The following is a 22,351-nucleotide window of genomic DNA, read 5'->3' on the forward strand; positions in this document are numbered from 1 at the left end:
ATAGATGCTAGGCTAGTTAATTGAATTATTTGACAGCATATTGCCTTTGGAATGTGCACATTTAAGATTCAGATATGGAAGTCATTTTGTAGAGGGATGTAAAATCTCTGTTTACTTGCTTGGAGTTGTTATACATCCATAAAGAATCATTTGCAGCCTTTTTCATACACACACACATTCTCTCTCTTTCTCTCTCTAGGAGGTGTGGCCTGACCAGGCAAAGTCATTTTGCATAGATTACACTGATAGGAGAGTTCAAGAAATCAAATTCATGTAAGGTTTTTTTTTTAATTGATGTGCTTGCAAGAGGGAAGTAAAAGAACAGTTTGAAATGTGTTGGATATCAACTTCAACATGATTCATTTTATTGAATAATAAACAAATATGGAAAATTTTAATAATAGTGAATTTGAATGTCAGAAAGATCTTATACTTCTCTTGGGCATGATGTAATTTTGGAATTATTGATCTTATTATTAAGTGTTAATAATCTGTTGAGAACAATAACAGTTAAAATCTGATGATTATATTCAGAATTTCTTCTAAAAATACAAAAAGAAAATATTTACAATTTCCCCAAGCATATTCCCATGCTAACTGAGCAAAGAGGCGCCTTTTTCAAGTGGCAATTCTCTTCATTTAGCAAGCGGAGGGCTACTGGCCCTGTCCAACCCCAGCACATTATTTTTGTTGAAAAGCGGGATATGAATATTCATCGTATTCTTATATTCTATTGTAAAAAGTAGTTCATTCAGCTAATTTAAGTGGCATGATGCATGCAAAATCTGTAGGTGCAAGAACTTGCACACATTCCGTTATATGCACAGCACAAAGAACTCCATTTGCATCTCATTCTAAAAACGGGGGTGATCATGGCTGGACTAGAATGCACAATTCAACTCTATCCCTCCTCCAAGGCAACAGGGTCTTAAACTCGATCCTTCCTCCATGCATTCTGTCAATATTTGAACTGAGAGAGGAAACAGGTGTATATTTTTTTGAGTACCAGGCCAAGCTAGGCAGGGCTCCAACCTTCCTGTCCTTGGAAAGACAGAGATACTCCTCCTCCCCTGCCGTGTACCTGTCACAGTTGGAAATCCCAAACCACAGAATGGTCTTTACCCTCACCCGTTGTCCTGCCCTACCCTCTGATGTATCGCAAGGCAAATACAGAAAGATTCCAATTGCAAAGAAAGTTTGTCCTGGTGGGGGTTCCCCTTTGCTTCTGAAGTAAAAAATAGTTTTTGTAAAGGGTGGTAGGGGAGCAGCAAGTGAGAAGTGCCTATAAAAGTCAAATAGAAGGTGCTTGCTGGCAAGCCTGTGGCACTCCCCCGCCCCATCTTTGCAGCAGCGGCATCAATATCTGGCCTCTTCACATGCACGGAGGCCATTTGCATTGTCAGCATGTTTCCTCACCAGATCCTCACACAGAATCTTCACTGGATTCCTTTAAGCCACTCAAACCAGCAAACTGGTTTGAGCAGGTTCATTTGGACAGACCAGACTGGTAGGTCAGTTCAACCAAAATGGTTTGCAGATTTGATTAGAATTAGGACCAAACTGTGAAAATTGGTTCCACTCACACCCCTAGAAGTAGTCTAGCAGGGCTTAATGAGAACTGGGTGAACTTCCTCAGCACAAGTAGCCCAGAATGATAGAAGGCAGCAGATGTGGGAGCTTTCAGACCATGGCAATGGAGTGACTTCTGGTGCCCTTCCCTGGGTTAGGAAAATGTCTGGTAATATATCATTTAGATTATGCATCATATCTGGGAATGTCTCTGAAGTCTGCCCAGATGCTACTGTTAGTTCAATAGAAGTGTTTTAGCATCTTTCTGTACAATAGTTGTATGGGCTGTATGCTGTATTGTGTTTTATTCTTTTAATTGTTTCTATATATTGCTCTGACTAGCAGTCTTGGTGGCACAGGAAGCTAGAGCCCAGTCCACAAGGTTTCCAGTTCAAAGAATGCAGCACACAACAGTGTACTGCAAAAATACCACTTCCCCATTCATCTATAAAACTAACCTCAAAAAATACGCAACTGAGCAACAATGACCCAATCAGGATATGCACATGGCTGCATACTAGAATTCAACAGAATGTATCATGTCTATCTGCTTATTACTGACACCTAAAATATGAGGTATTTGAGTTTAAATTCTTGGATTAGTATCTAATTTGTAAAATAAAATAAACCTTTCCCACTCCCATCTATAGTAACTGACAGTCCAGTCAGACAGAGAGTGAAACCACATCAAGTTTATTAAAGAGTAAACCTTCACACATTGCAACAATTATCTGTCTATCAGGGAACAATAAATCTATATTAATCCCCTCTGTAGTTTAGCCACCTAATGGCTCAGCAGGGAAATGACTTGACTAGCAAGCCAGAGGTTGCTTGTTTGAATCCCCGCTGGTATGTTTCCCAGATTATGGGAAACACCTTTATTGGGCAGCAGTGATATACGAAGATGCTGAAAGGCGTCATATCATACTGTGTGGGAGATGGCAATGGCAAACCCCACCTGTAGTCTATCAAAGACAACCGCAGGGCTCTGTGGTCACCAGGAGTCGACACCAACTTGACATCACACTTTACTAATCCCATCTGTAAATGTAGAAATGGAATTTAAAGGGTGATCTTGGGGGAATTCAACCTATTAGCTTTCAGGCTGGGTCTCTACAAAGTCCCTATTGGTGCTGAGTAGGATCATTATTTTTCAAATATACAAGATTGGACAGGCACTATCTTTGTTCCTCCACTATATCAACTTGGTATGAGATCCTGATTGTTTTGCGGAATCCTTTTCCATTGTTCCCTTTTCAAAACCTCTGTGATTTTGGACATCATGACATCCATGTGTGTTTAGGTTCCACATGGAGGCAGCAGTTAATACCATCACACTTCCATGCAATTCCTGCTGGGTTGCCATGCTAGCAGTCTTGCACGCACTCCAGATATGACTATATCAACCAGATCAGAGTAGTGTTGGGAGGGGCCTGTCTTGTGTCACACTGCTCCTGAATACAGTATATATAGGTGGTACTAAATGATAGCTCTATCTGCTTCTAATTGTTTTGGAACTGCAGAGGTTGTAGACACACATCAGACTCCAAGGCAGTCACAAGAAAGTGAAAAAGCAAATTTTCTTGAATAGATGGGTATGTCTAGGTGACAACCATTGAGCCAATAACTTCTGACACATTTGAACTGCTGGTTATCTGAGTATTTAGTTAGCAAATTTAATAGGCAAATCTGTCCTCCTAGAAGTTTGCTACCTATATTTTAGCCCTCCATTGTTCAGAACATTGAAATATGATTCTACAGAGAAGTATAGTGCAGGACTATCAAGTCTCACTATCACTCCCTTCCATTGGCTTCAGTTTAAGCTTGAGGAATATTACATAGGGACGTAGGAAGCCGCCATATACTGAGTCAGATCCTTGGTCCATTCAGCTCAGTATTGTCTTCACAGACTGGCAGTGGCTTCTCCAAGGGTGCTGTTACAGACCAGGCCCGATTGGTATACCAAATATGCTCATTAGCTAGTATACAAAATTGGGTCTGGCTTCAAGTTCTTTTGCATTAGTGACCACGTATGATCTGGATGCAAAGAAGAAAGGAGACCAAACCAGTCCTCAAGATTCAATGGGCTTTATTGAGTTTAAAAGACCCAATCTAGCAAGGCAAAAGCAGAACCCTCTATCAATTTTAGCAACAGTAATTAAACAGAACGTCCTAACCAGTACCAATATTCACCGTGTGCCTAACTAGCTTATGTGTGTGTAATTAAATCTTCCTAGATTCTAATACATTTCAAATACAGGCAGAAAAGAGGGCGGTGGGTTTGAAAGAGGCTGAGGGCTGGCATGGTTTGTAGTTAGTATAGGAAAGAAAGGGGAGGGGGGGAGAAGGGAGCAGGGAAAAGATGGAGGGGAATCCAAGGCCTATAAAGGAGCAGCATATTTACCCAGGATCTGAGGCTGGAGAGAGAAGAATCACTTCAGTTGAAGGAGTAAGGCACTGGCGGAGACAGGAGCTGTGCAGTTGCTTCAGATCAGGCAGCTTGGGCAGCAGAACTCGGCATTGCTGTAGTTTCTGTTCATGAACAGAGTTCCTGCTTTGCCCCGTGGCTTTAGCAGCAAACTCTGGGATCTTGTGAGCAGCTTTGCTGTAGGCAAAGATTGCTGAACTCTCTGTCTCAAAAGCCTCATTCTTATAGTGATTTTCTCTTTGACCCTTGAATAGAATCTATTCAAAGATCTCCTCTTTTCCTGTGTGTCCAAGAGGTGATAATTCGCTGCTACCTTCTGAACAAAATCTTAATTATTCAGGATATCGGCTAGTCCAGAAAGATCTCTGAATCTCATCTTCTGTAAACTCTGTGCGCTCAGGAAGGGAGGGGTGGGGAGCATTGCCCACAGCAAATCTGCATATTTGCATCCTTGCCAGTCAAAAAGGTGTTAAGAAGTCAAGAATTAGTAAGGGGATTCAGGATATTCTGTGTGAGACAGCAATTACATTATTTCTTATGTACTTTTATCCAGTGTTTTTCTTGTAATTGAAAACAAGAGAATATTTACATGTGTGGGACATTCAATACATTTTGGCTAGGACAGAATCATCAGTGAGAAAAGACTTAAAGCCCACAAGTATTTTCTCAGTATCCACTTGGCTATATTGAATTTCTATAGACAGCAATTGTGCTAATCGTTTGGCAAGGATTAGCATGGATCTCTGCAGCAGGAAAGAAGTTCATTCCCTGGCCTCTCTCACAGACACCTTGGTAGTCAGTTGCAATTTAGCATATGGATTATAGCATTCAGCATTCAGACCTGGCTTCATTGTGTTTCCTTGCATATCCATTAACAACACAATGCTGGATTCCTCCTGCTCCCAGAGCAGTTGACCTGGGTGCCAGAGTTCAGGTATCATTTCATTTCTTGATATAAAATGAGGTCAGACACAGGCCTATATTTCTGAGTTGGTACCTCTGGTTCTGATATGTGGACTGTTCATAACAGTGCAGGCAGGAATCTCTCTCAGTCCTCTCTTAGAGATGCCAGGGAGGGAACTTGAAATCTTCTGCTCTTCCCAGGGTGGCACCATACCCTGAGGGGAATATCTTACAGTGCTCCCATGTGGTCTCCCATTCAAATACAACCAGGGCAGACCCTGCTTAGCTAAAGGGAAAAGTCATGCTTGCTACCACAAGACCAGCTCTCCTCTCCAATGTTCTGGAGAGGACCATTTCTCCAAAAACATTTCTCCAAAAAGAAGGGAAGATATATGACAACCTTTACCTGATAACATCATTCTCAAAAATATCCTGACTATCAGAGGCATGCGATTCATCTGGGGAACCAACACAACTAAACATTTGAAACTGGATTAGGCATGATTGGGCCCAATTGCAGCCAGCTGGGTAGAGGCCATTAAAAGCCAATCTTGGCACATTTATGGCAGGGGACATCCTGTTGGGTTTGATATTAGTAAATTGATGTGAAATTATAAGTAATTAGCTCCAGCATTTTAGCAGACCCTATGAAAATTATTTAAAAAACATCGAACAGCTGTTGGCTAATCGAGAGAAATAGTCTGGTTACTGTGGAACATTTTTAATGCTACTAATAAAAATGCTAGTATTTCATGAAGGATGGATGCTTGACAATATACACAGGAGTTAGAAAGAGAAAAAGAAAAATGAAAAAGTGTGGTAGAATAGAATATGAGAAATCTGGCCTGAAATGCATATCACAGCTTAATTTTGCAGTCGGTAAACAGTCAATAATATGCACCTTTTTTGTTTCTTGAAAAGAAAAAGGTGGACAGGATTGTACTATTATCATTAGGTTTCACACATTTCCAGGTGTCATAAGGCAGACAATGCCTTGCCTCTGAATACTTACATCAAGCTACAGACCTCTCTTTCCAGATGAGTTCTCTGGATCGTCCAGGAAGTCTGTACATATAAGTACTTTGATGCATGTGATGAAGCTGGCAAGATTGTAAACAATCTCCCCTTTAAATGATTGGCCTCTGCTCACTCAGTCCATCAAAATTAGTTTCTGACTCACATCCCACACTGCACCTTGCTGATGGAAGAGCAGAGCACATGCACTCCTTCCTTCCTTTTCCAAGCCCCATGAATGCTGCTTTCAGCTGCACAGAGCCTTTGTGGCTCTGAAAGGTAGTGTCATCACAGTGGGATCTTTCTCCCATTATTTTCTATGGGAGAAGCATCCTACGATGCAATTCTTATGAGCCACCAAGGCTCTGTGTGGTTGCAAGCAAGCACCATCCACAAGTCTTGGATGGAAGGAGTGCATATGCCCCGCTATTCCACCAGCAGGACGCAGCACAGTATCTGAGCCTCTCTTTCCAGATTTTGGAGTTCTGAATTAACTAGTCTTATTTTCAGTATAGAAATGATACATTAGGAATTCACCAATGTTCTGTTTTTATATTAGATTTTTATACAGAGCTTTATGCATGTACACCAGCTTTGAATTCTTCAATTCATTCATGTATTTTTCTGCATTATCAATGTGTGTATGCCTTGGTAAAGCACTAAAAAAAAAATCGTGATGTGATGGTATGCATGATCACGTCAAAATTATTTCTGTACACAGTTCTACAGAATTTTATGTAGTGTGAATGCTCTAACAATGTAGTGTGAAAGCACTAACAACAACAACAAAAGTACTGATTGTGCACAAGTTGTTCCAGGGTGTTTGTTTGTTTGTTTGTTTGTTTTGGCAAGGTGTTTTGCCAATGTGCAGGAGCACATTGTGAACACACCACCAAACTAGGACAACTCTGAGGTTACTTTTTGTAGTGTTTTAGCAGTGCAGATGTGCTCATTGGTTGTATAGGGAAAACTGATAACAAAATTAAGGAGCTGAGAGCTGTGGGAAACAGCACATACTCCAATTCTGGAATTAGTTTTGCAGATTTTCCTAATGTACTGGAATTCACTGATAATGAGATTCATTTAGTGGAGTAGACTGTAAGGCAGAGTGAATCTTTTAAGTAGAGGAATGGGGAAATCCTCTTTTGCCTAATTTAGAAATTACATTTTTGATAATATTTCCATATCATGCACAAAGCATCTGTTAGGAAGTGCCACCTCTGTATTTTTGGATGGTCGAAGGATGCAGGAATTTTCTTTTGGCATATTGATTAGCCAGCCAAGGCTAACCAGGAACCAAGGCTTGAACCAAGAACCCAGTGATCTGATCAAGGTCTGAGTCTTAGCCTAGTCAGTGGGGCTGTGCAAACAGCATTGTTTCACTTCAGGGACTGATTCTGTGCTTCAGAGGGACCCTCATTTCAGTGCAGTGCTTCAGGGGCTCCCACTTCACTTGGACCTTATTCAAAGTGGTTGCTTCAATTTAGGCTGAAGGTTCAGCTTGTTTTTCTTCCTCATCATTCCCCTGCTCCCCTAAGGTGGTTATTGGAATCAGCAGGGGGCAAGAAACAAACTAAGACTCCCAGATATCAGAGAGTAGTGACTCAAAGGTGGTTTCACTGTTAAAAAGACACTCTCTCAGCTTCCTCCTCTGAAGTCCAGGGAATTGTGCAGGTGCTTCTGGGAATAGTCATCTCCGCCCGTCCCCCCCCCCGGCGGAATTGCTGCAATGGCCAAAGCACATGGTGGTTCTATTTGGGTTGGTCTGTTAAGACTGAATCCTAAAAGGCCATCAAAGCTTTATAAAGACCTGCTAATCAGTGATCATGGATTATGTGTGCTCAGGCCTCACAGCCCTCTTCAGGAGCAGAATGTAATAGGCAATTTAATATAAGACACCATGATTGGCATGCAGTATGAAGACACTGGATTGACCTTCTGCCTTTGTCATGTCAACAAATTAGTACCTACTTACTGCTTGCTGCAATGTAAGCTGCAGGTTTCTAGTGCTTCTACTTCTCTGCTCAAGCCACTAATATCGGTGACCCTAATATCAGGACACAACTTCTAGGTTTAGATTTCATTTTGGAATATAACAGCCTCGGCATGGGCCAAATACCTATGGAAAACAGGTTTGCTATAAGAGTGGGCTGTCCCATAACCAAGTGCATATTACACAAGGCAAACAATATTAGCTGAGTGGTTTTTGTCGCTCTCTCTTTGGGGGAACAGTTCTTCTTAGAATCCTTAACATATACAACAGGCAATTGGACACAAACATTCCCCCAGGAGTCTTTTCTTATAACTCATTTAATTCAGTCTGGAATCACATCATTACTTTATGCATGACGGCAGCCGTTCTATATTCTCACCAAATCCCACTCACGGAGTGCCAATCAAAAAGCACTCATGCTGTGACTGCGAGTGCACTACTTCTGTCTAATTAAATGGGCAACTCAGGAGAAGCTTGCTCTTGCAAAATGGGAGCACCGCTCTTTTTTCTTCCTTCCTTTCTTTTAACAGATGACACTTCATTTCTCTCTGGAGCAAATATTCTGATGTGTGTTTAGACAATTAAACTACCTATGTATGGAGTGAGTTTTTAGAATTGCATCTTCCCCCGCCCCCCGCTTCCTTCCACTGCTATTTAATGGCTGAATTCCTACAGTGTTTAAAATCTAGTTGTGTTGTCTGAAGAGAACTCCTGTGATTTGATGTCCACTGACTTGCTTCCTTAGCTATAATAAATAGTGGGGAAACTTTGGCAAAACATACTGGGTAAAATATTGGAATACAATTTTAAGTGTAGTGCATTGGTTACTAATGCTGAAGAGCAAACATAACTACCTACAAATCAGTTGACCTGAGAAGAGAGAGATTTTAAAGCTGATCAAGGACACCTTCCTAAGTGGCTGGTTGCCTTCCAGTCATAGTTTAGCACTGTTTAATGTTATTAATTTGAATGTGGGATTAAGCTCAAGATTAACTATTTTCTATCAAGATTATGACAACGAAGACGACAAAGACGACAATGATGATGATGAGTGTTTGGTTTTACAAGGTTCTAGAGATGCTTTGAATTCTTTGGGTTCAGGCCTCAGGCTTTGGGTACTCCTAATTTTCATCTCAAAGAAGTAGTGAGCACTGCAAACACCCAATTCTTATATGACTAGGATTGGAACTTGAGGTGGAAAAGGGTTATTGGCTTACCCTCTCAGCCCCCAACCTTCCCTTGCAACAAAGGTTGCTGCCAGAGAGGCATTGGTGACTGTAGAAGGTTGTCAAAGGACATCAATTTTCTTCTTCTTCTTGAGCAGCAAGAGCAGCCAGAGTATCAGAATACCCCAGGGAGCAGATTCATCACACAATCCCAAAGAGCTGCAGGATCAGCACAACAGCTGGAGCAACTGAAACTGTGAGAAAAATACTCAGTCCCACAGATCCACACCTCCAAGTACTCTAAATGATTCTGTTATGAGCTACCAGATAGAGAGGAGCAGAGATGAGCTGTGACAGAATCCATATTGATGGGCAGCAACCACAGAAGCGAGCCAGCAACACTCAGAGCTACTTGCAATATCAGAGGACTAGAAAGAGATGGTTGACTTTTCAATGCTGTTGCAGTAACCCTTGGGTGACAGTTGGGGGGGGGGTCATTTCCCAAGATGCAATGGGAAATTTTCTTCCTAGTGATTATAATGAGTGTGCTGGAAAGGGGAGAGAGGAAAGCAGGCACAGATAAACCAAATTTCATCCCTCTTACTGGCTGCATTCACACATAATGCAAAACCACAGTTAAATGGAGCAGAGTTTTGAAATTGTGAATCTCGAAACGCGTGCAACTGCAATTTCGCAGCAAAAATGACCTGTGGTTTGCCTCACCAAACTCCAGTTTGAACTTTGGTTTGTAGTGAAATTTGCCTCTACCTGAGGTTTTCCAGTGGCAGCGTTATGTCTGAACTTGGACACCACCATAACCATGGTTTTGTGCAGTTTCCAGAACTGTAATCATAGAGAGGGCAGCACAGACCCACCCAGGACTGTGCCCACTCTAGGCCTGCAGTGCTTTTTGCTGGCTGCCTCTCTGAATACTTGCCCTACCCCCTGATTCTGACCCAACAAAGCAGTTGCATGGCAGCAGGGACACCACCACATCCCATCCCAAGCTTGTCAGCCTGTCAAACAGGAAAGTGCCCTCTTCCCACTCTGTCCCTTGTTCCTGTCCCCCCTCATGGCAATTAGGAGAGAAAGGGAAGGCAAGACAGGCATTATGTGCTTTGATATATATATATATTTAAAGAAGAAATAAAGCTGTATGTTCACAAGCACATGCAGTCAAGGTGGCAGCATAAGCAGGGTGACACCATTAGAGCATTGGGATGGCAATATATATCAGGGTGGCAATACTCTGGGTCAGGTTTAAAGGGCAGCTTTAACCGGGAATCCTTGAATGGCGCTGCTCTATTTTTTGCACAGTAATTTTGAGGAAGGGGGGGGGCAGCTCCTTCCCCTTGGGGGAATGTGTGCATTCCCTAGGCTTACTCATGAGAAGGTCCAGACAGCAGCATCAGCATTGCCTCCAGTGAAAGGAGCAATTCCACATCTGTGATAATGATGGTTGCTGTTCCTGAGTGGACTGCTTGCTCATGAGAATGTAAGGCCATAGGGATAGCCTTTCACGAGAAGAATCATCTTTGGGGACAGGGGTGTTGGGATGAATCAATAATGTGCGATGACATTCCTTCTCCCACAGACTGCTCTCTTACAAGAGTGTCAGGCCATAAGGACTGGTGCTGCCCAGCCATGTTGCTCTATACAAGCAAGCTGTGGGGATAGGCACCTTGACACCATTTCTCTGTCTTGGTGATTGCCATGAAGAAACTGTCAAAGGAGCTGCCAGCGCCACTCTACTGGGGTTGCAGACAATCAGGGTTCCCCTCTCCCACAATTCCTTATGGCAGCTGATCTGCATACAGTGCAACTTGGGTCTGAACTGAAGAAATTTGAATGCACGTAAAGATCTGTCCCCAGTCTCAATGTTTCCCCAGTCTGCTCACCCAGCTATGCCTGGACACATGGAGCATCAAAATAACCTTTGGGTGCATGAAAGACTTCCCTGGAGAGGACGGGGTTGCAGTGCAAAAGTCCTATAATTAACCAGAGTGAACAAAGACCCCACACAAGTGCCCCACCTTTTGTTTTCTCATGAGTGTGCACTACAATGGAAAACCGAAGGTTGGTGAATTGGGGTGTGTACAGAACCATTCCTGGCAGTTTGGTTAAGATCCGAACTGAATTCAAACTGAACTGCCAGTCCACAAACCAGTTCATTAGAATCAGTCAGGGCTTTGTTTCATGCAATCAAACTGGATCGAACCAGTTAGGGCTGGTTTGACCAGGTTTGGGATGCTTGTAAAGGGGAATCCAATAAGGATTCCCCTTTACAAGCAAAGGGGATCCCTAACACTAAAAAGGGGGTTGAAAGGGTTGGCAGCATGGGTGGGAAAGAGCTCACCTTATCCACAGCAAGGCAGCAGCATCTCTTCTAAGTGCTCCACCCAGTAGTGAGGGCTGATGGGGACCTTGTTCCAGCCTCCACCCAGTGCTCCACCCAGTAATGAGGGCTGATGGGGACCTGGTTCCAGAGGCCATTTGCATGCCCGGAGGCCATTTGTGTCACCTCTGGTTCCATATTATGTGCAAATGCGGCCATTGTGTCCATCTGGAGTACCATTGCTGCTACTTCTGCTGCTGCCCTGGATAGGTTTTGTTGAAAGGCAAGGATCTGAGTCATTGGGCTGGGGAGCTGTGTCAGGGGATGGTTTGGATAAGAAGAGCTATTTAAAAAAAAACAAAAAAACACCACTTTGGCTTATTTTATAAGGCAATCTGATGGGAATGTCAGAGGCTCGTCCATCTGTTACATACCATCTACTACCATGAAACATGGTCCTTTTGTATGGTGCTGCTGTCTCCACAATTATTCCCATAACAGCTTGCATACATGCATAGACATCTTGAACATGTGATTCAACTTCCTGGTTTGTTTAGAAACCATTCAAGTCCATCACTTGTGTTATTGGTTGTAAACATGTGGGGAAACTGACCAGTATAAATGAAACTCATAATACATAACCAGACCAGTATCTACAGAGGAAGAAAAAACTCCATTAGGAGAGGTATGTTCAAATGTGGTCTAAGTTTAATTGATCTCAGTAGCTTACATGGGGTCTGTCAATGGAATCAGAGCTGTGGTAAGACATGGAGCCTTCAGAATAGTTGTATTGTAGGCTTAATGGACAGGGCAGTGCCTGGGGAGGGAATAAGGAAGCATTTTCTGCTTTCTCCCCTTCCAGCGAAAATGCTGTTCACTGCCAGAAATATCTCAGTGAGAGCTGCACAGCTCTGTGCCTTTGGGTGTTTACACTGTGCCTTTCTGTGAGGTGTCAGCAACACGGAGAGCACTGCAAGTCCTCCTGGTGGCTTGTTGTATTTGTTTGTCATATTTTCCCCAGAACACCCCTCAGAAAGATATCCTAACATAGTGTGATTGCTAGGACATTCCAGTGGGGAAAAAATTCCCTAATGGCCGTCAGTTTTTCTCCACATTTTGGAGCTGAAATTTCTCCAAAGTTACATTCAGAAAGAATTTTAGAATTTGTTCCATGGAAGAATTTTATCAAATGTGTCATCTCCACATCCCCATTCTCAGCATTGCATTTGCTAACTCTGCTCACAAAGACATGGTGTAAACTGCTGCCACCACCAAAAGTTATATACAACTAATACAAATAATAATATGATGAATATTTATATACAGCTTTTCAACAAAAGTTCCAAAAGCAGTTTAAAGTAAAGTAAAGTGTGCCGTCGAGTCAGTGTCGACTCCTGGTGACCACATAGACACCAGCAACAGGCACTGGAGAGATGCTGTGCTGGGCATGGATAGGCCCACTTGCTCCCCTGCTGCTAAGTAAAGAGAATCACCACTTGAAAAAGGTGCCTCTTTGCTCAGTTAGCAGGGCCCCCCACAAGAAATCTATGCCACCTTCAAGTTGCCCCAGTTCACTCCATGACCAACATTTGATGAAATTGCTCATGCAAGCATTTTCAGATCAGATAGTTCAAATACATTCTAAGAATGCACTAAATAGCTTTAGGCAAATCAACCCACTACTGGTCTCTGAAGCTCAGCTCGCCACATTGGAAATATGAGATTGAAGAGGCAAGATGGCGTTCCACTGGGAAGCACCTGACAAACTGGCTGCTGGGGTCTTTTGCACCCATTTGGTCTAACTATCTCTCATCAGCAAGATGGAGATCGGAATGAGAAGCTGGGCTTGCCCCGCCCCCAAGGGGGTGAGTCTGGGGAGATTCCAGGCTTGAAAAAGTCTGGAGGACCCTGGATGAACTGGAGGACCCCTGGATTATATTTATGGGAGTCACAGTGGATGTCAAAGGGAAGGGGAGATCAACAAAAATCACCTGTACCCCTTAGTGTATGTGCAACATCACTGCACATTCACTTAATTAGTCTGGATGTTTCCTCACAATCTACTGTACAAGATTATTTTATTTACATATAGAGCTGATCTGTAATGGATTTTCAATGTTATCCATATTTGTTGAATGTGGGTGGGTGGAGGTTGGATCAGTTTCAACAATTTTCTGGAGTGTCACAGGAATTACACCATAACATAATGTGGGGAAATGTTACTCAGATAGAGATGACCACCTATAAGTGGTCTAGCATTTCCAGCTCTTCTTCTGTTCCACTACCTACAGAGACAAAGTGTGAACTAGAAGGAACGAAGGAAGGAAGGAAGGAAGGAAGGAAGGAAGGAAGGAAGGAAGGGCAACTACCACTATGTCTGCTGCCACCAAACACGAATAAGGTACCCCTCCTCAAAACTTTATTGAATTGTTCACCCACCCTCCAGTATAACCTAAAGGTATTCACATGCACAGCCTAACCCAGGGTTAGGCTGCGTGTGTGAAGTGCCAGAGCAAGGTCAGTCCTGGTGCTCTACCTGTGCCAAGTCCTACTTTGAAACCTGGCTGGCGTTTAGCCAAAGCGATCATCTGTGTGATTGCCGCCAGGCTAAGCTGCTTTCCTCCGGCCCACCAACATTTCTGGCAGCAAGCTGGCAGGGAGAAGCAGCCATGCCGAGCTGCACTAATGAGTACAGATGCTGCACTCATGCCCCTGGGCACCCTAGGATGTGGGTGGGTGGGGAGTCCTCCCACTCTCAGCATGCCCATTCACTGAGCTGCCAGTACAGGACGGCACTCATCTGCCAGGGAAGGACATGCCCACCCTCCCCAGCAAGGTCGAGTGCATGATACACTCCTTGTTTCATTTGTCTCTCCTCAAATCTATTTAGCATCCTAGAATTTTACCAAGTCACCTTCTAAGAATGTTCAGATCAATCATAGTTTGTTTCTTACGCTTTGTGCATAGAAGATTCTCCCCCGATTTTATCTTCACACCACCTTGTGAGGTAGGCTAGTCTAAAAGCTTCATAGTGGGTAAAACAGTACACTGCCTATCTGTACTGTGTATTTGAGGGGTCTGTACCCAGAACTAGAGAGACAGAGAGACTCCAGGTTACAAGTGCAAACTGCAAATTAGAGAACCACAGTTCTATTGGGATAACCTTTTTATCTTTTGATACGACCAGAAATTGATGGTACATTTGGCTTTGGTTTCTCTAGCTTTTTGATATTGTTTAAATAATCAACATAAGATTTCATAAATAATATCTTAACATTATATACATGAACAAGCATGTAACAAGAAAGTATGAGAGGAATGCTTTACAAATTTATTAAGAACAGGATTGGATGATAATTTTACCAGAATCTGCTTGTCCCAGTGTGATAGACAACACAATCATGCCTTACCTCCCTGCTCCTCAGTGTGGCTGTCCTGCCTTCAACACTTCTGGACACCCACAAGTGCTTATAACATGCTTAAAGTCATATGTGTATAAGATCAAATTATACATAGACCCAGGTTGTCAGGTTGATATTGCACATAAAATCCAGGAATTAGCTGAACAGTATGTGCTATGAGCACTAGAGTTTGCATTCACAAGCCTTGAAAAATGTTGCTGCCCATTATGAATGGCTGGTGGTGTAAGGGAACAAAACTGAATAACAGTATCATCCAATCCAGCCCTAGGATTCCTAAATAATGTTATTCCATACCAACAGTATTGACCAGGGCATCTTTACATATTAACTTTACATATCACCACATTATTATATAAGCAAAGATGTACTTTAAAGTACATCTAGAAATGAAAGTACAGCTCTGGAAGCTGAGGGATGTCTTTTCAAACTAATGGCTAGGGCTGATTCATTTTATTAATAGCAGACTTCTAAGTTCAAAGTTTTTTTTTAACAGGATCTGTCTCAGTTATCTGAAACAGTAATTTCCACCTGGAAGCACTAGATTAATATCTAGATAGCAAACAGTTCCTCCTGCTCAAAGTGAACTTTGATAAGAAAAGATTGTAGAGCGTTATTTACTTGGAGCAAACTCCAGATTTCAACTTCTTAGAAGTATTTTCTTTTCAGCTTGTACCGGCTTTGAGTCACTCTGAAAACTGTGCAAGTCAGGAGGCCATAGGCTTTTAATATAAAAATATGCATATGGTAGAAGGATAGAAATCTAGATTCTCATGAATTAAATTGAGATCAAATAGAATAAATTTGGTAGTTTATCATTGCAAAGAGTGCTGTAGCAAAGAAATGAAAATTAACCAAAATAGCAAAAGGTAGCTGGAGACCATCTGTATGAACATTTTAAAGCCATGAACAGCTAAGGGAAGAAGAAGAACTAATATACCTGCTGCTTTTAGGAAAACTGCTTCTTTGTTATTAGTAATGACAAACATATTACTTATTACTTATAAAATAATATGAGACTCCAAAGCAGTGCTCCATTCAGTTGAGAGCCCTGAAAAAGAATTCATATTAAGTGGAATACTACCTATATGATGTTATCTCAAACCAGACACCATTATGTAGTACTATTATATGAATTAGATTAGAATTAGACTAGAATTGTTTGGACAATAAATCATTTGAACAAGATTCTTGTTCAATCTTTCGGACAAGATTAGAATCGTTTGGGCAATGTTATTTCCCGTGACACTCTATGGATGCGAAAGCTGGACTTGGAAGAAGCAAGATAGAAAAAGTATTGACGCGTTTGAACTTTGGTACCGTAGAAGACTTTGAGGATACCATAGACAGCCAGGAAACAAACAAATCATAGAACAGATCAATCCAGAATTTTCACTCGAAGCACAAATGACCAGGCTAAAACTATCATACTTCAGACACATTATGCAAAAACCCAGCCCCCTTGAGAAGTCGATAATGCTGGGAAAAGTTGAAGGAAAGAGAAGAAGAGGATGACCAGCAGCAAGGTGAATGGACTCAATTACAACAGCAATTAATGCACTACTGAGAGACCTTAAAGGCCAAGTTGAAGATAGATCATCCTGGAGAGAATCTACCTATGTGGTTGATAAGAGTCAACACCGACTTGAAGGCACTTAATCAATCAATAATTATATGTATGTATATGGTGCATTATATGCATCAGCAAGTTACAGACATGCATTTGAACATGTGTAGGTGGGGAAAGGAGCCTCTCACCCACATAATGTGCATGTCTATTGTCCATGCAGACAACAGCAGAGCTCTTGTTAACAGAGCTTATGAGTACTAATCAGATCAGATAAAACTTTGTTGTACTTGCAATAAGCCATGACAGAGTAGCATCAATATGTGTTAATGGGTCTGCATGGAAGCATGGTAGTTTCCACCCTCTGTGACTTTGCTTTGCTTAAACTGAGGGAAATTCGCTTTAAATGGGTGCAGAACAGCCAACAACTATATTGACTTTAAAGTACTCCGGGAAAGTTAGCTGCAGCAGGGATGCCTTGGAAAGGGCAAAAGAGAGTAGACATGTGTTCTTGAAAAGAAGAGCTACTTTACTGAAAGGTACTAGACAAAGAGAACATGAAGAGGGTGGTAAGCTTTAATGCTAGGAAGGGGGAAGTGGCTTGAAAGAAAGAGAAAGAGGAAAACCATTTTCCATAGCTACCTGTTCTAGCTAGGGTCCTCCTCTCTATTTGCCTGAAGCACAAGGCGAGCAATGAGTTGCATGCAGGCAGCATGGGGTGCAGATTCCGATGGTAGAGTACAAATGTGATTGTGCACATGATGGGCAGGACTTCCATTTTCTGAAGGAAGTCATATTTGCTTTTATAGCCTCCCTGGCTCTACTTGTTTGCCATGCTGGCATCATCCTGAACTTGATGGTACCTTTCCTCCTTCTTGCTATACATTCCAACTGAGCTTCTATTATTGTGGGTTTGAATAAGTTTAATGCTTGCTGGAGTGATTTGACCCTCCTGATTTCCCCTTTCAGCTTTCTTTTTACCAGTCCCCACATTTTTTAGAAGTCTCCTCTTATGTCATCCAGTGAATTCGTGTTGGACTTCCTTGGCAAGGCTCCACTTGCTAATAGGCTGAACTGTATCACACTCTGGTAACTATTCCTCAATGGTTCTATAACTCTGACATCTCACAGCAGGTCCTGGGCACCATTCATTATTAAGTCAAAGGTTGCCTTCTCTCAGGTTGGTTCTGTTACCAACTGTTCTAAGGCACAGTTGTATAACATGTCTATAAATTTGGCCTCTCTGTCAATACCCACGTGAATTTGCCCAGTCTATACAAGGATAATTGAAAGCCTTTTTAGGCTAGGTGATCCCCTGCACTCATAAAGGGGAATCTAGCCAGATTCACCTTTACAAGTATACCCCACCCCCGAGCCAGCCCACAAGCCAGTTGGGCCAGCTCGCGAGCTGGACTGGAACTGGCTGGGCTCAATTGAACCCTAGCCTGAGCCTCCCGAGGTGGCTTGAATCCAGTCTAATATCTGGCTTACACATCCCTACACCTTGGACCACACCTGCTCCAAGCCTGCGGTGCTTCTTACTGGCTGCCTCTGTAAGCACCAGTCTTACCCTTCCTGTGTCCGATGCAGCAATGCAGTTGCCTGACAATTGGGATGCCACCACGACCCATCCCAAGCTTGTAAGCCTATCAAGCAGCAAAGTCTCACAGCGGCATTCCCTCTCCCCACTCTGTCCCTTGCTCCCCACCCCCTCTTGACAAGCAGCAGGGACAGGGGACTGGATGACAGGATGGGCATTAAGTGCTTCACTCCCCAAGAACAAAGTGAGAATGATGTATGTTCACAAAAACAAGCATTCCAGGTGGCAACCTAAGCAGGGTCGGGAACCTTTGGTGGGCAATTGGTGGTTCCCAGGGTCAGGTATAAAAGGCACCCCAAGCAGGGATTCTTTAACAGCCACCCCACCACCACCACAAATACGTTGGGCAAGGGGCCCCAGGCCCATCCCCTTGAGGGACCTGAGCCCTCATGAGGAGGGCCAGGCAGTAGGATCAGCATTGCCTCAGTGAGAGGAGTGATTTGACATGTGAGAAGATGATGGATACTGATCCCAAAAAGATCACCCACTCATGGGAATGTAAGACCATGGAGAGACCCCCTCACAACTCATGAGAAGAACTGTCTCACGAATCATGAGAAGAACCGGGGTGTTGGGCAGAATCTCAATGTGTGATGACAAAACAATCCCTTCTCCCATGTATAGCTCCCTCATAAGAGTGTCAGGCTATGGGGGCTCCATATTGAGTCTGGTTGCTCTATGCAGGCAAGCCATGGGGAAGGGTACCCCAGAAACTGCTCTTCCTGTCTGGGCAACTGCCACCAGTGTCCCCCCAGCCAGCCCATCCGCCCATGTGGACATATGCACCCTAGCTTGTGCCCTGAAATGGTGACCCCGCTTTCCTGGGGTCACTGGAAATAGGGCCTTCCCTCTCCTGTGATTCCCCACAGTGGCAGATCTATATATGTCACAATGCTAGCACACACCCAGGAATCTTGAAAGGGAGTAAAGATCCATTGTACGAGCATCCTAGGTCATGGTGGGACAGGACCCCCCCCCCCCACTGAATCCTTTGCCCTCCCTCCAGTGTTTTCTCTAATAGGGGCTCCCAGATGTTGTGGACTACAACTCCCAGCATCCCCAACTGCAATAGCCTTTGCTTGAGGATTATGGGAGTTTTAGTCCACAGCATCTGGCAATCCCTCTTAGAGAGAACACTGCCTCCCTCATATACATATCCCTTCCTATGAAGTCATCGTGTTCCCTTCCCTTTCCTCATTAACAGGGAAATAGTGCAGAGAGGGGCAACTCTGCCCTGAAATAGGAGATGGCCGAACTGCAGTTGGATGAACTTCCGCAATGTGATTTACAGTTTTGAATTGAAAACGCAGGTTCAACAACCTCTGGTTTTATGTTATGTGTGAATTTGCCCATAGTGTGAACCTGCGAATTTTATGTCAGTTGATTGTCTTCACTCACTGAATTCCTTTAAGCACTTGAGTTCAATGAAAACTTGACTTTAGTACCTGTTCCTAGCAGTATGTGTATTCTATGATAAACAAATTATTCATGTTACCTTAATAATTAATCTTCTTCATTTTGTTATTATAATAAGGAAAGTGCATTTGAAAATATGATCCCCTATAGGTACTTCAGTTTCCAGATCACCAAAATAACCCACAGTGGTGATTACAGTAGTCCCATCAAATACACTTTGCAGATGATATAGTTTGATTATTGAAGGCATTGTTTCCCAAAGGTCAGTGATTTTGCAAATTTGTTTTAAAAGATTCCAAGTGAGATTTTTGAAAGCAGAATTTGCTTATGCAGGTTTGATTCTTGTTTTACAATGTCAGTCCTCATTTAGGAACATGAATTGATTGTTCTGAATACTCACATTGTTATATCCCCCTCCCTCCAAATTTTGCAGAATAGCATAATATCACAAGTTTGCCAGTCTGACAAACTAGTGATATTAGTTATCCCCAATTGAGTAATAAGACCTTCCTTGATTAGGCTTACAAGTTTCTCCCAAATATTTGAATAATGATGGCAATGGTAAAATCCTACCAAAATCAATGGAAAACTAGAGCATAAATAATCAATCAATCAATCATTTGGTGTGTGTAATTTTCTCTATATTGCAACAACAATATACTGATCCTGCAGTTCTGTAATGCATGACTGGGGGCTTCTCCATTGATATCAATGTCAGGGGCAGATCAAAGTAGGGATGTGCTTGAAACACGATTTGGAAGCCAAATTGCAGCACAATTCCTTTAAAAACTGAGGGCTTTAGCAGCCCTTTTAACACAGAGGAGAGCAGGCTCATCCTTGTTCCTGCACACACCACCATTGCCGGACTGGTGACGCTAACCCCAGCGTGCAACGGTGGCACTCTTCTCCAGCTCTCTGCCACATGGCACTGGCATGCAAATAGCCTCCACGCATGTGTGGAGGCCATCTGCATGTCAGTGCCATGTGGGGGCAGCTGGGGGACAGCTGGGGAGAAGCGCCGCTAGTACGGCTATGGCAGTGAGTGGTGGAGGAGCAGGGATGGACCTGCTCTCCTCCCTGTTAAAGGGGCTGGGAAAGCCCTCTATTTTAAAGGGATTGTGCTGTGATTTGGCTTCCACATTGCATGAAGGCACACCGCTAGATCAAAGTGCACAATGGAGATATATGGGTAGAGTTTTGTGTAAAATTTAGGAGACAGGGAAGCTTTAATCCCTGCCGTCTCAGAGGCCTTTGGTCCAGAAACTTTGGAATGTAGTAGCTCTCAAACTAGGAGAGGATGCTGTAACATGCATCCTCCTATCCAGAATTTTGACAATTTGACACTCATAAGTGAAAAATGAAGACCCTGTGATTGTTTTGCACTCATATCCTCTTCATTTGTATTATGCAGTCATGTCTGGTGCTGAAGACAAAACAAAATGGACCATGATTTTAATCCACTAAGGCTATTCTTATGTTCTTAAGGAATATTCTTTTCTTTGGGAATTAGTTACCAAGCTCAAATAATAAAAGCGTTTGACTTTCTCCTTCCTCAGTGGAATATCATAGCAATGCTCTAATTTCTATGAGATGAAGGAATAATGTACTTGAATACCATTCTCATCTTTCATAACAAGCAGTTTTGAAGAAATAATAAAAGCTCTGCCCTTTGCAGAAAAAGTAAAATGAAATGAAACTGGCATAGTCCCCAAGGCAGTGATGTGCTTGTAAGTCTCAGCTGAGCCTTTAGTCACCATCAATGCCAAATTAACTTTTCTAATATATTGAAATGCCACATAGCTCAGATAAACAATGTTGAAAGAGATATGTGACTCTATGGGGAATTGTATCTTACATCTGCTTTGATAAAGAAATGGGGATAATGAAATGTTAGCTGTATGTTTCTGCTGACGTTAAGCTTGACATACAACCAAACATTGGCCTTAGGTGAACTCGGGAGACAGCTGCAGACATTTACTGTCTAGTAAACACTATGATTATTGAGCACTGAATGTTATTGAGTAATGAATGGTCCACACAAGCAATACCTTGTGATGAAATTCTTCAGCTGGGTCGCTCAGGAATCTATGCCAGGTCTAAAAATCATCAGCCCTGTGTCTAGTTTCCATCTTACCCATTGCTAACATCTGCTACAACATATCTGCACCTGATGTAAAAGCACTGTGCATCTTCTCATCTCTTTGCTATAGCAGCCAATAATGTGGATCATCAGACAGGAAGATACACATCAACAGGGCATGGGTAAGTTGTTTTAGATATTAGGGGAGAGCGGGGAACTAAGTTTATGGCTGCATTTTTGGTGGCAGCTGCACATATTTAATAAGATCTGCTGCCTTGAATGCAGTTTCTTCTTACAATAACTAATTGTAAGAAAGAAAGAAATAATAGCTGCAGCCTTAGCATATCACTTAAGTAGTAATGAAAGAAGCAACATGGATTTTGATGTCCGAAGGAGGTTGCTGTTACTGGGGGCGTGCACAAAATGGATTTTGTGTTTTGCTTCAGTTCAAAATGAAAGACAAAATGCTCAGAAAATTTTGTCAAAACAGCAACCAAGTTGGCTATTTCGATGAAACAAACTCGTAATGGTTGGAGTGTTTGGGTCCTAGGAAACAATGGAGAACTCAAAACACCCTATTGTTTCCCATGGGTAGCTTCAAGGGATGTCAAGGTGGGTTATGTGGTATTGCATGAAAGGTGCGACCTATCACCCAACCCACTAAAAAAAATAGGCGTGACACTTTAAAAAAAAATTACCTTCCCCCCCCACCCTCATTGGATCCTATGGGGGAAGGGTCTAAAACATGTTTAAAATCATCCATTTGCCCTTTTTTGGGTGGTGGTAGGTAGCTCCTATCATGACCTACCACACAACCCACTTTGGTGTCTCTAGGAGCTAGCCATGGGGAACAATGGTGTG

General features: G+C 42.7%; 1 long non-coding RNA gene across 1 annotated transcript; it reads left to right on the forward strand.

The window, feature by feature from the left end:
- Positions 1–212: 212 nt before the first annotated feature.
- On the forward strand, positions 213–21,668 carry LOC128345234 (uncharacterized). The gene is made up of 3 exons (XR_008316324.1): positions 213–273; positions 13,700–13,809; positions 21,621–21,668. It is a non-coding gene; the product is annotated as an uncharacterized LOC128345234 (long non-coding RNA).
- The last annotated feature ends 683 nt before the right edge of the window (positions 21,669–22,351 follow it).

This window comes from Hemicordylus capensis, chromosome 1 (assembly GCF_027244095.1).
Source record: "Hemicordylus capensis ecotype Gifberg chromosome 1, rHemCap1.1.pri, whole genome shotgun sequence".
Lineage (NCBI taxonomy): Eukaryota > Metazoa > Chordata > Lepidosauria > Squamata > Cordylidae > Hemicordylus > Hemicordylus capensis.